Source organism: Bos mutus, chromosome 8, assembly GCF_027580195.1.
Source record: "Bos mutus isolate GX-2022 chromosome 8, NWIPB_WYAK_1.1, whole genome shotgun sequence".
NCBI lineage: Eukaryota > Metazoa > Chordata > Mammalia > Artiodactyla > Bovidae > Bos > Bos mutus.
Genome location: NC_091624.1, coordinates 29,233,128 through 29,242,725, shown reverse-complemented (window position 1 = coordinate 29,242,725; position 9,598 = coordinate 29,233,128).

Here is a 9,598-nt window from a genome sequence, read left to right as displayed (position 1 = left end):
TTCAAATATTTTACCTTTATTAAGTTTCATCATCTTATTTTTTATATCTAAAATATTGAAATATATTTTGTATATAGGCTGTTTGTTAGATATATATTTTGCAAATGTTTTCTCTCAGTCTGTGATGTGCTTTTTTTAGATTAAGCCTTTAATTTGAAATAATTATAAAGAGTCGGACATGACTGAGTGACCGAACTGAACTGATAGATTAATATACAGTTTCTAGAAATGTAAAGAGATGTACCCATTTTATTCCAATGGTAATATCTTGCAAAGTATCATAACCAGGATTTAACATCGATGATCATGTTATATAAAACCTTTCATCACATGGTTAGTTTTTGTTTTCTTAAGAGACTCTCAAATTGCAGAAGGTTTAATCATGATGAAGTCTAATTTATTGATTTTTTCTTTTTGCTTAACGTTATTTATAAAAAAAATCCTTGTTTAAAAAATTTTCACCCTTTAGAAACTACATTTTTAACGTTTAAAGTCAGGACTATGATCCACTTCGTGTTAATTTTTATGCATAATATGGAGTATGGGGTAATGATTAAGCTTTATCCCTATACAAATATTCAGTTATTCCATCACTATTTATGGAAAAGACTATCATTGTTCACTGAAGTACTTGGCTCCTGTATAGAAAATTAACTGAACAGACAAATGTTTGTGTCTATTTCTGGATTTGCCATTCTGCTCTATTGTTCTGTAGGTCCATCCTTACGCCAATATCACACTATCATGATTACTATAAGTTTTTTTGACATTTTAAAAAGTTTACTTTTAACTGGAAGATAATTGCTTTGTAATATTGTGTTGGTTTCTGCCATATATCAACATAAATTGACTATAGGTATATATATGTCCCCTCCCTCCCACCTCCCACCCCACACCAATTACTATAGTTTTATGGTAATTTTTCAAATCAAATAATATAAGTTCTCCAATTTTATTTTTATTTTATAAACTGTTTTAGTTATTTAGATCTTTTGCATTTCCATCCAAGTATTAAACTTTTCTTGTTAGTTTGATAAAAAGTGCCTGGATTGCATATAATGAAATATTTTGGAAATGTGTGTGTATGTTTATTCTAACAACATATTATCAGAGATCTAATAAAATGTGGAAAATCATATTTAGATTAAAAGTGTTCAGAATTTAGTCAATTACTTGACATTTATGTAGATTGATTTGACCAAAAAATAGGTTAAGTCCAAGGGACCTAAATTCATGAAAAGTCACTTTGTATTTTAAGAATCGCCAGTCCAGGTTCGATGCATAATACAGGGTGCTCACGGCTGGTGCACTGGGATGACCCAGCGGGATGGGATGGGGAGGGAGGTGGGAAGGGGGTTCAGGATGGGGAACACATGTACATCCATGCCGGATTCAAGTCAATGTATGGCAAAACCAATACAATATTGTAAAGTTAAATAAATAAAATTTAAAAGATTCTACAGTTTTCTGTGAACATCAGGATTTTAAAGGCTGTGAGAAATGTGGCTATCAGTTCAGTTCAGTGGCTCATTCATATCAGACTCTTTGCGACCTCATGGACTGCACAACACCAGGCTTCCCTGTCCATCACCAACTCCCGGAGCATACTCAAACTCGTGTTCATCGAGTCGGTGATGCCACCCAACCATCTCATCCTCTGTCATCCCCTTCTCCTCCCACCTTCAATCTTTTCCAGCAACAGGGTCTTTTCAGATGAGTTAGCTCTTCACATGAGGTGGCCAAAGTATTGGAGTTTCAGCTTTAGCATCATTCCTTCCAAAGAACACCCAGGACCGATCTCCTTTAGAATGGACTGGTTGGATCTCCTTGCAGTCCAAGGGACTCTCAAGAGTCTTCTCCAACACAGCATTTCAAAAGCATCAATTCTTTGGCGCTCAGTATAAAGATATTGTCCAACAACATAAAGATATTTTTCAACTCTCACATCCATACATGACCACTGGAAAAACCATAGCTTTGACTAAATGCACTTCTGTTGGCAAAGTAATGTCTCTGCCTTTTATGCTGTCTAGGTTGGTCATAGCTTTTCTTCCAAAGAAGAAGCGTCTTTTAATTTAACGGCTGCAGTCACCATTTGTGGTGATTTTGAAGCTCAAAATAATAAAGTCTCTCACTGCTTCCATTATTTTCCCCACCTATTTGCCATGAAGTAATGGGACCAGGTACCAGGACCTTAGTTTTCTGAATGTTGAGTTTTAAGCCAGCTTTTTCACTCTCTTCTTTCACTTTCATCAAGAGGTTCTTTAGTTCTTCACTTTCTGCCATAAAGGTGGTATCATCTGCATATCTGAGGTTATTGATATTTTTCCCAGAAATCTTGATTCCAGCTTGTGCTTCATCCAGCCCAGCATTTCTCATGATGTACTCTGCATATAAGTTAAATAAGCAGGGTGACAATATACAGCCTTGACATAATCCATTCCCAATTTGGAACCAGTCTGTTTTTCCATGTCTGGTTCTAACTGTTGCTTCTTGACCTGCGTACAGATTTCTTAGGAGGCAGATCAGGTGGTCTGGTAATCCCATCTCTTTCAGAATTTTCCACAGTTTGTTGTGATCCACACAGTCAAAGGCTTTGGCGCAGTCAATAAAGCAGAAATAGATGTTTTTCTGGGACTCTTGTGTTTATTTGATGATCCAACGGATGTTGGCAATTTGATCTCTGGTTCCTCTGCCTATTCTAAAACCAGCTTGAACATCTGGAAGTTCACATACAGTTGAAGCCTGGCTTGGAGAATTTTGAGCATTACTTCGCTAGTGTGTGAGATGAGTGCAGTTGTGCAGTAGTTTGAACATTCTTTGGCATTGCCTTTCTTAGGGATTGGAATGAAAACTGCCCTTTGCCAGTCCTGTGGCCACTGCTGAGTTTTCCTAATTTGCTAGCATATCGAGTGCAGCACTTTCACAGCATCATCTTTTAGGATTCTTAAATAGCTCATCTGGAATTCTATCACCTCCAGTAGCTTTGTTTGTCATGATGCTTCCTAAGGCCTACTTGACTTCCCATTCCAGGATGTCTGGCTCTAGGTGAGTGATCTGGGTTATCTGGGTCATGAAGATCTTTTAGTTTTTAAAAATATAAACTACTTGCTGAGTTATTGGAGGGAAGCAGCCCTAGTTATTTAGAATTATAGCATATTTATTTATTAGTAACCATGAGGAAGGAGAAGGCAATGGCACCCCACTCCAGTACTCTTGCCTGGAAAAACCCATGGATGGAGGAGCCTGGTAGGCTGCAGTCCATGGGGTCGCTAAGAGTCGGACGTGACTGAGCGACTTCACTTTCACTTTTCACTTTCATGCACTGGAGAAGGAAATGGCAACCCACTCCAGTATTCTTGCCTGGAGAATCCCAGGGACTGGGGAGCCTGTTGGGCTGCCATCTCTGGGGTCGCACAGAGTTGGACACGACTGAAGCGACTTAGCAGCAGCAGCAGCCACCATAAGGAAGACATACTAGTAGCCTTTAACCAGTAAGTTTTTCATTATTTCCTTATGCAAATTTCAAATAATAAATTCCTTTTAAGCTTGAGTACCAATGGAAAATTGGCCATTTCTAAAAGAAGGATAGGCTTCCTTTAATAGGGATTTTGAATTATCGTTTGATTCTCAACTAGAGAAATTAATTTCTTGATAAAATTACTTTCTATTTCATTTTAAAAGATGACTTTCTTAGACTTATTTTAATCTCTATTGCTTGGCAACTGTGAAACCAAGCCTCTCACTTAAAAAATTGCAAAAGCATTAGTAGGGAAAAATCAGTCTCATTCTTAGTCATGTGGCAAGACTTTTATGTATTAATTTTAACTGGATGCATATTTATATTATGCCTAATTATAAAATGTTACTGTCAATATAGAAATTTTAAACTTGAAAAATACATCCCATCTTTCCACATTGTTGGATGTAAAAGACTAGCTGAAGTTTCCTTTACTTCAATTATCGCCATTGATAATTGAATTGATACTAATTGATAATTGAAAATGATAACTCTTTTTCTTCTTCTTCTTCTTTTTTTTTTTTTTTTAAGGGAACCATTGTATGTTTAATTTACCTTTTTTGTCTATTGGTCTCCTCTTCATCATGACCCCCTCCCCCCTTTTCCTAATGAAAGCAGTGTTAAATTAATCACTGGATCAACTGCTTCATCTTTTTATTTTTAGTGAAATGTATGCCACAGTTGTAAAGCAATGAGATTTGAGGTAAACATATGAAATTTTGCTTTTGCTAAATGGTAGCAAGTTCAACAGTAATCAAAAAATGTAGAAGGTTTTAGTTAAAAGTTATTGCTTCTTTCTCTACCTGAATTTTTAAAAAATCAGTTATCATCTAATATGAATTTATATTCTATATGCAAAAATATGGATGTCCAAAAAAAATCATGACTTTGAACTGCCATTGATGGGTCAGGTAAGAGATAAAGATAAATTCTGAACTGCTACCTAAGGTATTCATGTTTTTTACCATGGGGCAGGGCAGGGAATTGAGGTTGCCTAAACTTGTTGGGAAATAGATGGGGAAACAGTGGAAACAGTGTCAGACTTTATTTTTGGGGGCTCCAAAATCACTGCAGATGGTGATTGCAGCCATGAAATTAAAAGATGCTTACTCCTTGGAAGGAAAGTTATGACCAACCTAGATAGCATATTCAAAAGCAGATATATTACTTTGCCAACAAAAGTCCGTCTAGTCAAGGCTATGGTTTTTCCAGTGGTCATGTATGGATGTGAGAGTTGGACTATGAAGAAAGCTGAGCACCGAAGAATTGATGCTTTTGAACTGTGGTGTTGGAGAAGACTCTCGAGAGTCCCTTGGACTGAAAGGAGATCCAACCAGTCCATTCTAAAGGAGATTGGTCCTGGGTGTTCTTTGGAAGGAATGATGCTAAAGCTGAAAGTCTAGTACTTTGGCTACCTTATGCGAAGAGTTGACTCATTGGAAAAGACCCTGAAGCTGGGAGTGATTGGGGGCAGAAGGAGAAGGGGATGACAGAGGATGAGATGGCTGGATGGCATCACTGACTCTGAGTGAACTCCAGGAGTTGGTGATGGACAGGGAGGCCTGGCGAGCTGCAATTCATGGGGTCGCAAAGAGTCGGACACGACTGAGTGACTGAACTGAACTGAAACTTGTTTAGGGATGTGGGTTTGCTTGTTTGTTTTGGTTTGATCACTTGTTGTCTGTAGGAGACTCGGAGCCAGTGATCCTTTTATTGTGCTATAGTCTTTAAAAAACTTAAAAAAAAAAAGCAGGGGCCACCAAAACTTAAATCTTTCTTGATTCCCTATTTCATTCTCTAATGGTTCATGTATCTATTCTGTTTCTTGGATAAAATTTTTTTATCAAGGATCAAAAGAAGAAACCCTAGAATTTAGATGGAGAGATCTATGTATCTCAGTGGATTACTTCTCAAACTGACAATGCTTAGGTTGAAAGCAAATAAAGTCCCAGTTAATGTGAAACTCAATCACAAAGACTTGAGATTTTTGCTTTATGAAAACAGAGATTTGAAATTCTTTTATGCCATAAATGTGCATTCACAGTCCATGAACTGCACTCTGTTTTAATTTAGGGATAGAATGTTTCCCTGTCAGACCTGGCTCTTCCCATTTCTTGGTAGAAACATGGTGTGGAGTGCATCTCTTGGCTTCTTGGTAGTGCACAGGACACTCCTACACAGCCTACTCGCAGTGCCCACCAGCCCTCTCTAGGACATGATTTCTCCATTCTGTTCTTCACTTCATATCCTGTGCTTGATGGGAGTATGTGAAATGCTGCTCTGACACTATTTGATTAGCATTTGTCTTTATACTGGTGCCCTTGCTTACTGCATATGTCCCTTACAACAGCAGTTTAAGGAGCTCTGTGGGATAGAGAAACTATGCATTCAGGAGGCCTGTGTGCAGTTGATAAGAGACCAGTTACATGCCTTAGGAAAGCAGTCAGGAGACAGACCTGTAGGTTTACTTCTCCTCATTCTGATACCATGAGCTAATAGGAACAAGGTTTAGGGGGTCTTAAAGTGAAAGAGGAGAGTGAAAAAGTTGGCTTAAAGCTCAACATTCAGAAAACTAAGATCATGGCATCTGGTCCCATCACTTCATGGGAAATAGATGGGGAAACAGTGGAAACAGTGTCAGACTTTATTTTGGGGGCTCCAAAATCACTGCAGATGGTGATTGCAGCCATGAAATTAAAAGATACTTACTCCTTAGAAGGAAAGTTATGACCAACCTAGATAGCATATTCAAAAGCAGAGACGTTAGTTTGCCAACAAAGGTCCGTCTAGTCAAGGCTATGGTTTTCCAGTGGTCATGTATAGATGTGAGAGTTGGACTGTGAAGAAAACTGAGCACCAAAGAATTGATGCTTTTGAACTGTGGTGTTGGAAAAGACTCTTGAGAGTCCCTTGGACTGCAAGGAGATCCAACCAGTCCATTCTAAAGGAGATTGGTCCTGGGTGTTCTTTGGGAGGACTGATGCTAAAGCTGAAACTCCAATACTTTGGCAACCTCATGTGAAGAGTTGATTCATTGGAAAAGACTCTGATGCTGGGAGGGATTGGGGGCAGGAGGAGAAGGGGATGACAGAGGATGAGATGGCTGGATGTCATCACCGACTTGATGGAGGTGAGTTTGAGTGAACTCTGGGAGTTGGTGATGGACAGGGAGGCCTGGCGTGCTGCGATTCATGGGGTTGCGGAGTCAGACACAACTGAGCGACTGAACTAAACTGAACTGAACCGAATGCGCTAATGGGCTTCCCAGGTGGTTCAGTGGGTAAAGAAACTGCCTACAATGCAGGGGATCCCAGAAATATGGGTTCAATTCCTGGGTTGGGAAGATCCCCTGGAGGATGGCATGGCAACCCACTCTAGTACTCTTGCCTGGAGAATCCCCATGGACAGAGGAGCCTGGCTGGCTACAGTCCATAGATTGCAGAGTTTACTGGACGCAACTGAAGTGACTGAGCACATCATCATTGAACTTGTGGGAGGGATGGCTTAAATCAGTCATTGACTCAAAATGAGAATTCTCTCTTCTATTTGGATAACCCGTGAGTACCTGTGATGCCACTTTATCCATGAAGAAACAATGGAGAGAGAGAGTACCACACAGACTGTTCTGAGAAGAATGAATGATAGAAAATGAAGAATGGAAAGAGAGATGGGATTCTTGGAAGACAATGAAAGTGGCAAAAAAGTTGTTTAGTCATTCTAAACTACTACATAAAAAAACAAAACAACTAGATATCAAAACAAAACTAAATATCAAGCATCAGGGATAAATTTACCCCCCCCCCAAAAAAAAGAAAAGAAAAAAGATGACAAGATAGCCCCATAAATCCCAAAATATGGGTGTAGAGACACACCATCTGCACATTAGTAGCATCTGTGAAAGAGAATGCAAGGGAAACAATGAGATGGGCTAGTTTGAGAACAGCAGCTCTAAAAGGAAGTTCATTGTCTCCAGTACCACTTTAGTGCAAGGGGCCTATGTTAAGATAGAGTAAAAACAGAGAGAGCAATATAACTGCTATGAACTCTGAGTTGACCTGCCGGGGTTCCCTTTTTGTGAGACAAAGTCCCACAATGAAAAGAAATTGTTTGCAGTTGAATCAAAATCAAGTGTGATAAGGAAAACAGAGATGATGAAAAGAGGAGATTTAAATTGAAATGAGAGAGGAGAATAAAAACAGGAGATCTCACAAAGCAAAGCCATCATATTTTTGAAACCCGGACACAAATAAGGAGAGAAAGAGTAGTATTTGAAAGGGCTGAAATTCCATACTTTCCTAGATGCAGGCAGTGGCCTGATTCCCCTCTGCTTCTTCAGGAGAACATCAGTGGGGTCAAGCCTTGAACTGATCCTCCACTCCCACATGCTAACAGTGAAACTTCACAAGGTTGTACAAGGGAGATGTAGTTACAACAAGGCTTCACCTCTCTTACCCCTGTCATCAAGGCCTATTGGGGAGCTAACTCTCTACCTTATCTGGCATCAGAGAGGCAGAATGGACTAGTACAACGAGAGGAAGTTCATGCTTTGCCTCTCCCCTCGCCTTATGTCAGTGGGACCCCATGGGGAGCTGACCCTTTACCCCTACCCACAGTAACAAAATGGTGTAAGTCAGACTTCTGCTCACTCTTCTTTCCCACCTGGAAGGCAGTAGAGCCAAGCAGTGAATTGATCATACAACATCACTCAGAGAAAACAATGTGATGTGAGTCACTGCCCCACCTTTGCCTGACAAATGACGATGAGGTGATGAGGGATCTGAACTTTTACCCTACCCATTTGCAATAAAGGAGCATGAGTCAGTGCCCCATTTTGGCCAGGATGCTTTGGAAGATCCTGACAGGAAGCTGAACAAATACACCCACCTGGCTCTTGAACTATGACTGCTAAAAAGAAGATTAAATAAGATCCATAATCTCATAATAATATATAAAATATCTCAGATATAATAACAAAACAAACACACACACAAAAAAAACACGTGTTTTACCAAGACCAGGAAAATCACAAAAGAAATGAGAAAAGACAATGAACAGATACCAGCCCCAAGATATATATGATATAATTATCTGACAAGGGTTTTATTTATTTATATATTTTATTATTATTATTATTTTTTTTACTTTACAATATTGTATTGGTTTTGCCATACATCAACATGCATCCTCCATGGGTGTACACATGTTCCCCATTCTGAACCCCCCTCCCACCTCCCTCCCCATACCATCCATACCTCTGGGTCATCCCAGTGCACCAGCCCCAGGCTTCCTGTATCCTGCATCGAACCTGGACTGGCGATTCGTTTCTTATATGATATTATACATGTTTCAATGCCATTCTCCCAAATCATCCCACCCCCTCTCCCACAGAGTCCAAAAGACTGTTCTATACATCAGTGTCTCTTTTGCTGTCTCACATACAGGGTTATCGTTACCATCTTTCTAAATTCCATATATATGCATTAGTATACTGTATTGGTGTTTTTCTTTCTGGCTGACTTCACTCTGTATAATAGGCTCCAGTTTCATCCACCTCATTAGCACGGATTCAAATGTATTCTTTTTAATGGCTGAGTAATACTCCATTGTGTATATGTACCACTGCTTTCTTATCCATTCATCTGCTGATGGACATTTAGGTTGCTTCCGTGTCCTGGCTATTATAAACAGTGCTATGATGAACATTGGGGTACATGTGTCTCTTTCAATTCTGGTTTCCTCGGTGTGTATGCCCAGCAGTGGGATTGCTGGGTCATAAGGCAGTTCTATTTCCAGTTTTTTAAGGAATCTCCACACTGTTCTCCATAGTGGCTGTACTAGTTTGCATTCCCACCAACAATGTAAGAGGGTTCCCTCTTCTCTACATCCTTTCCAGCATTTATTGCTTATAGACTTTTGGGTTGCAGCCATTCTGACTGGAGTGAAATAGCATCTCATTGTGGTTTTGATTTGCATTTCTCTGATAATGAGTGATGTTGAGCATCTTTTCATGTGTTTGTTAGCCATCTGTATGTCTTCTTTGGAGAAATGCCTATTTAGTTCTTTGGCCCATTTTTTGAT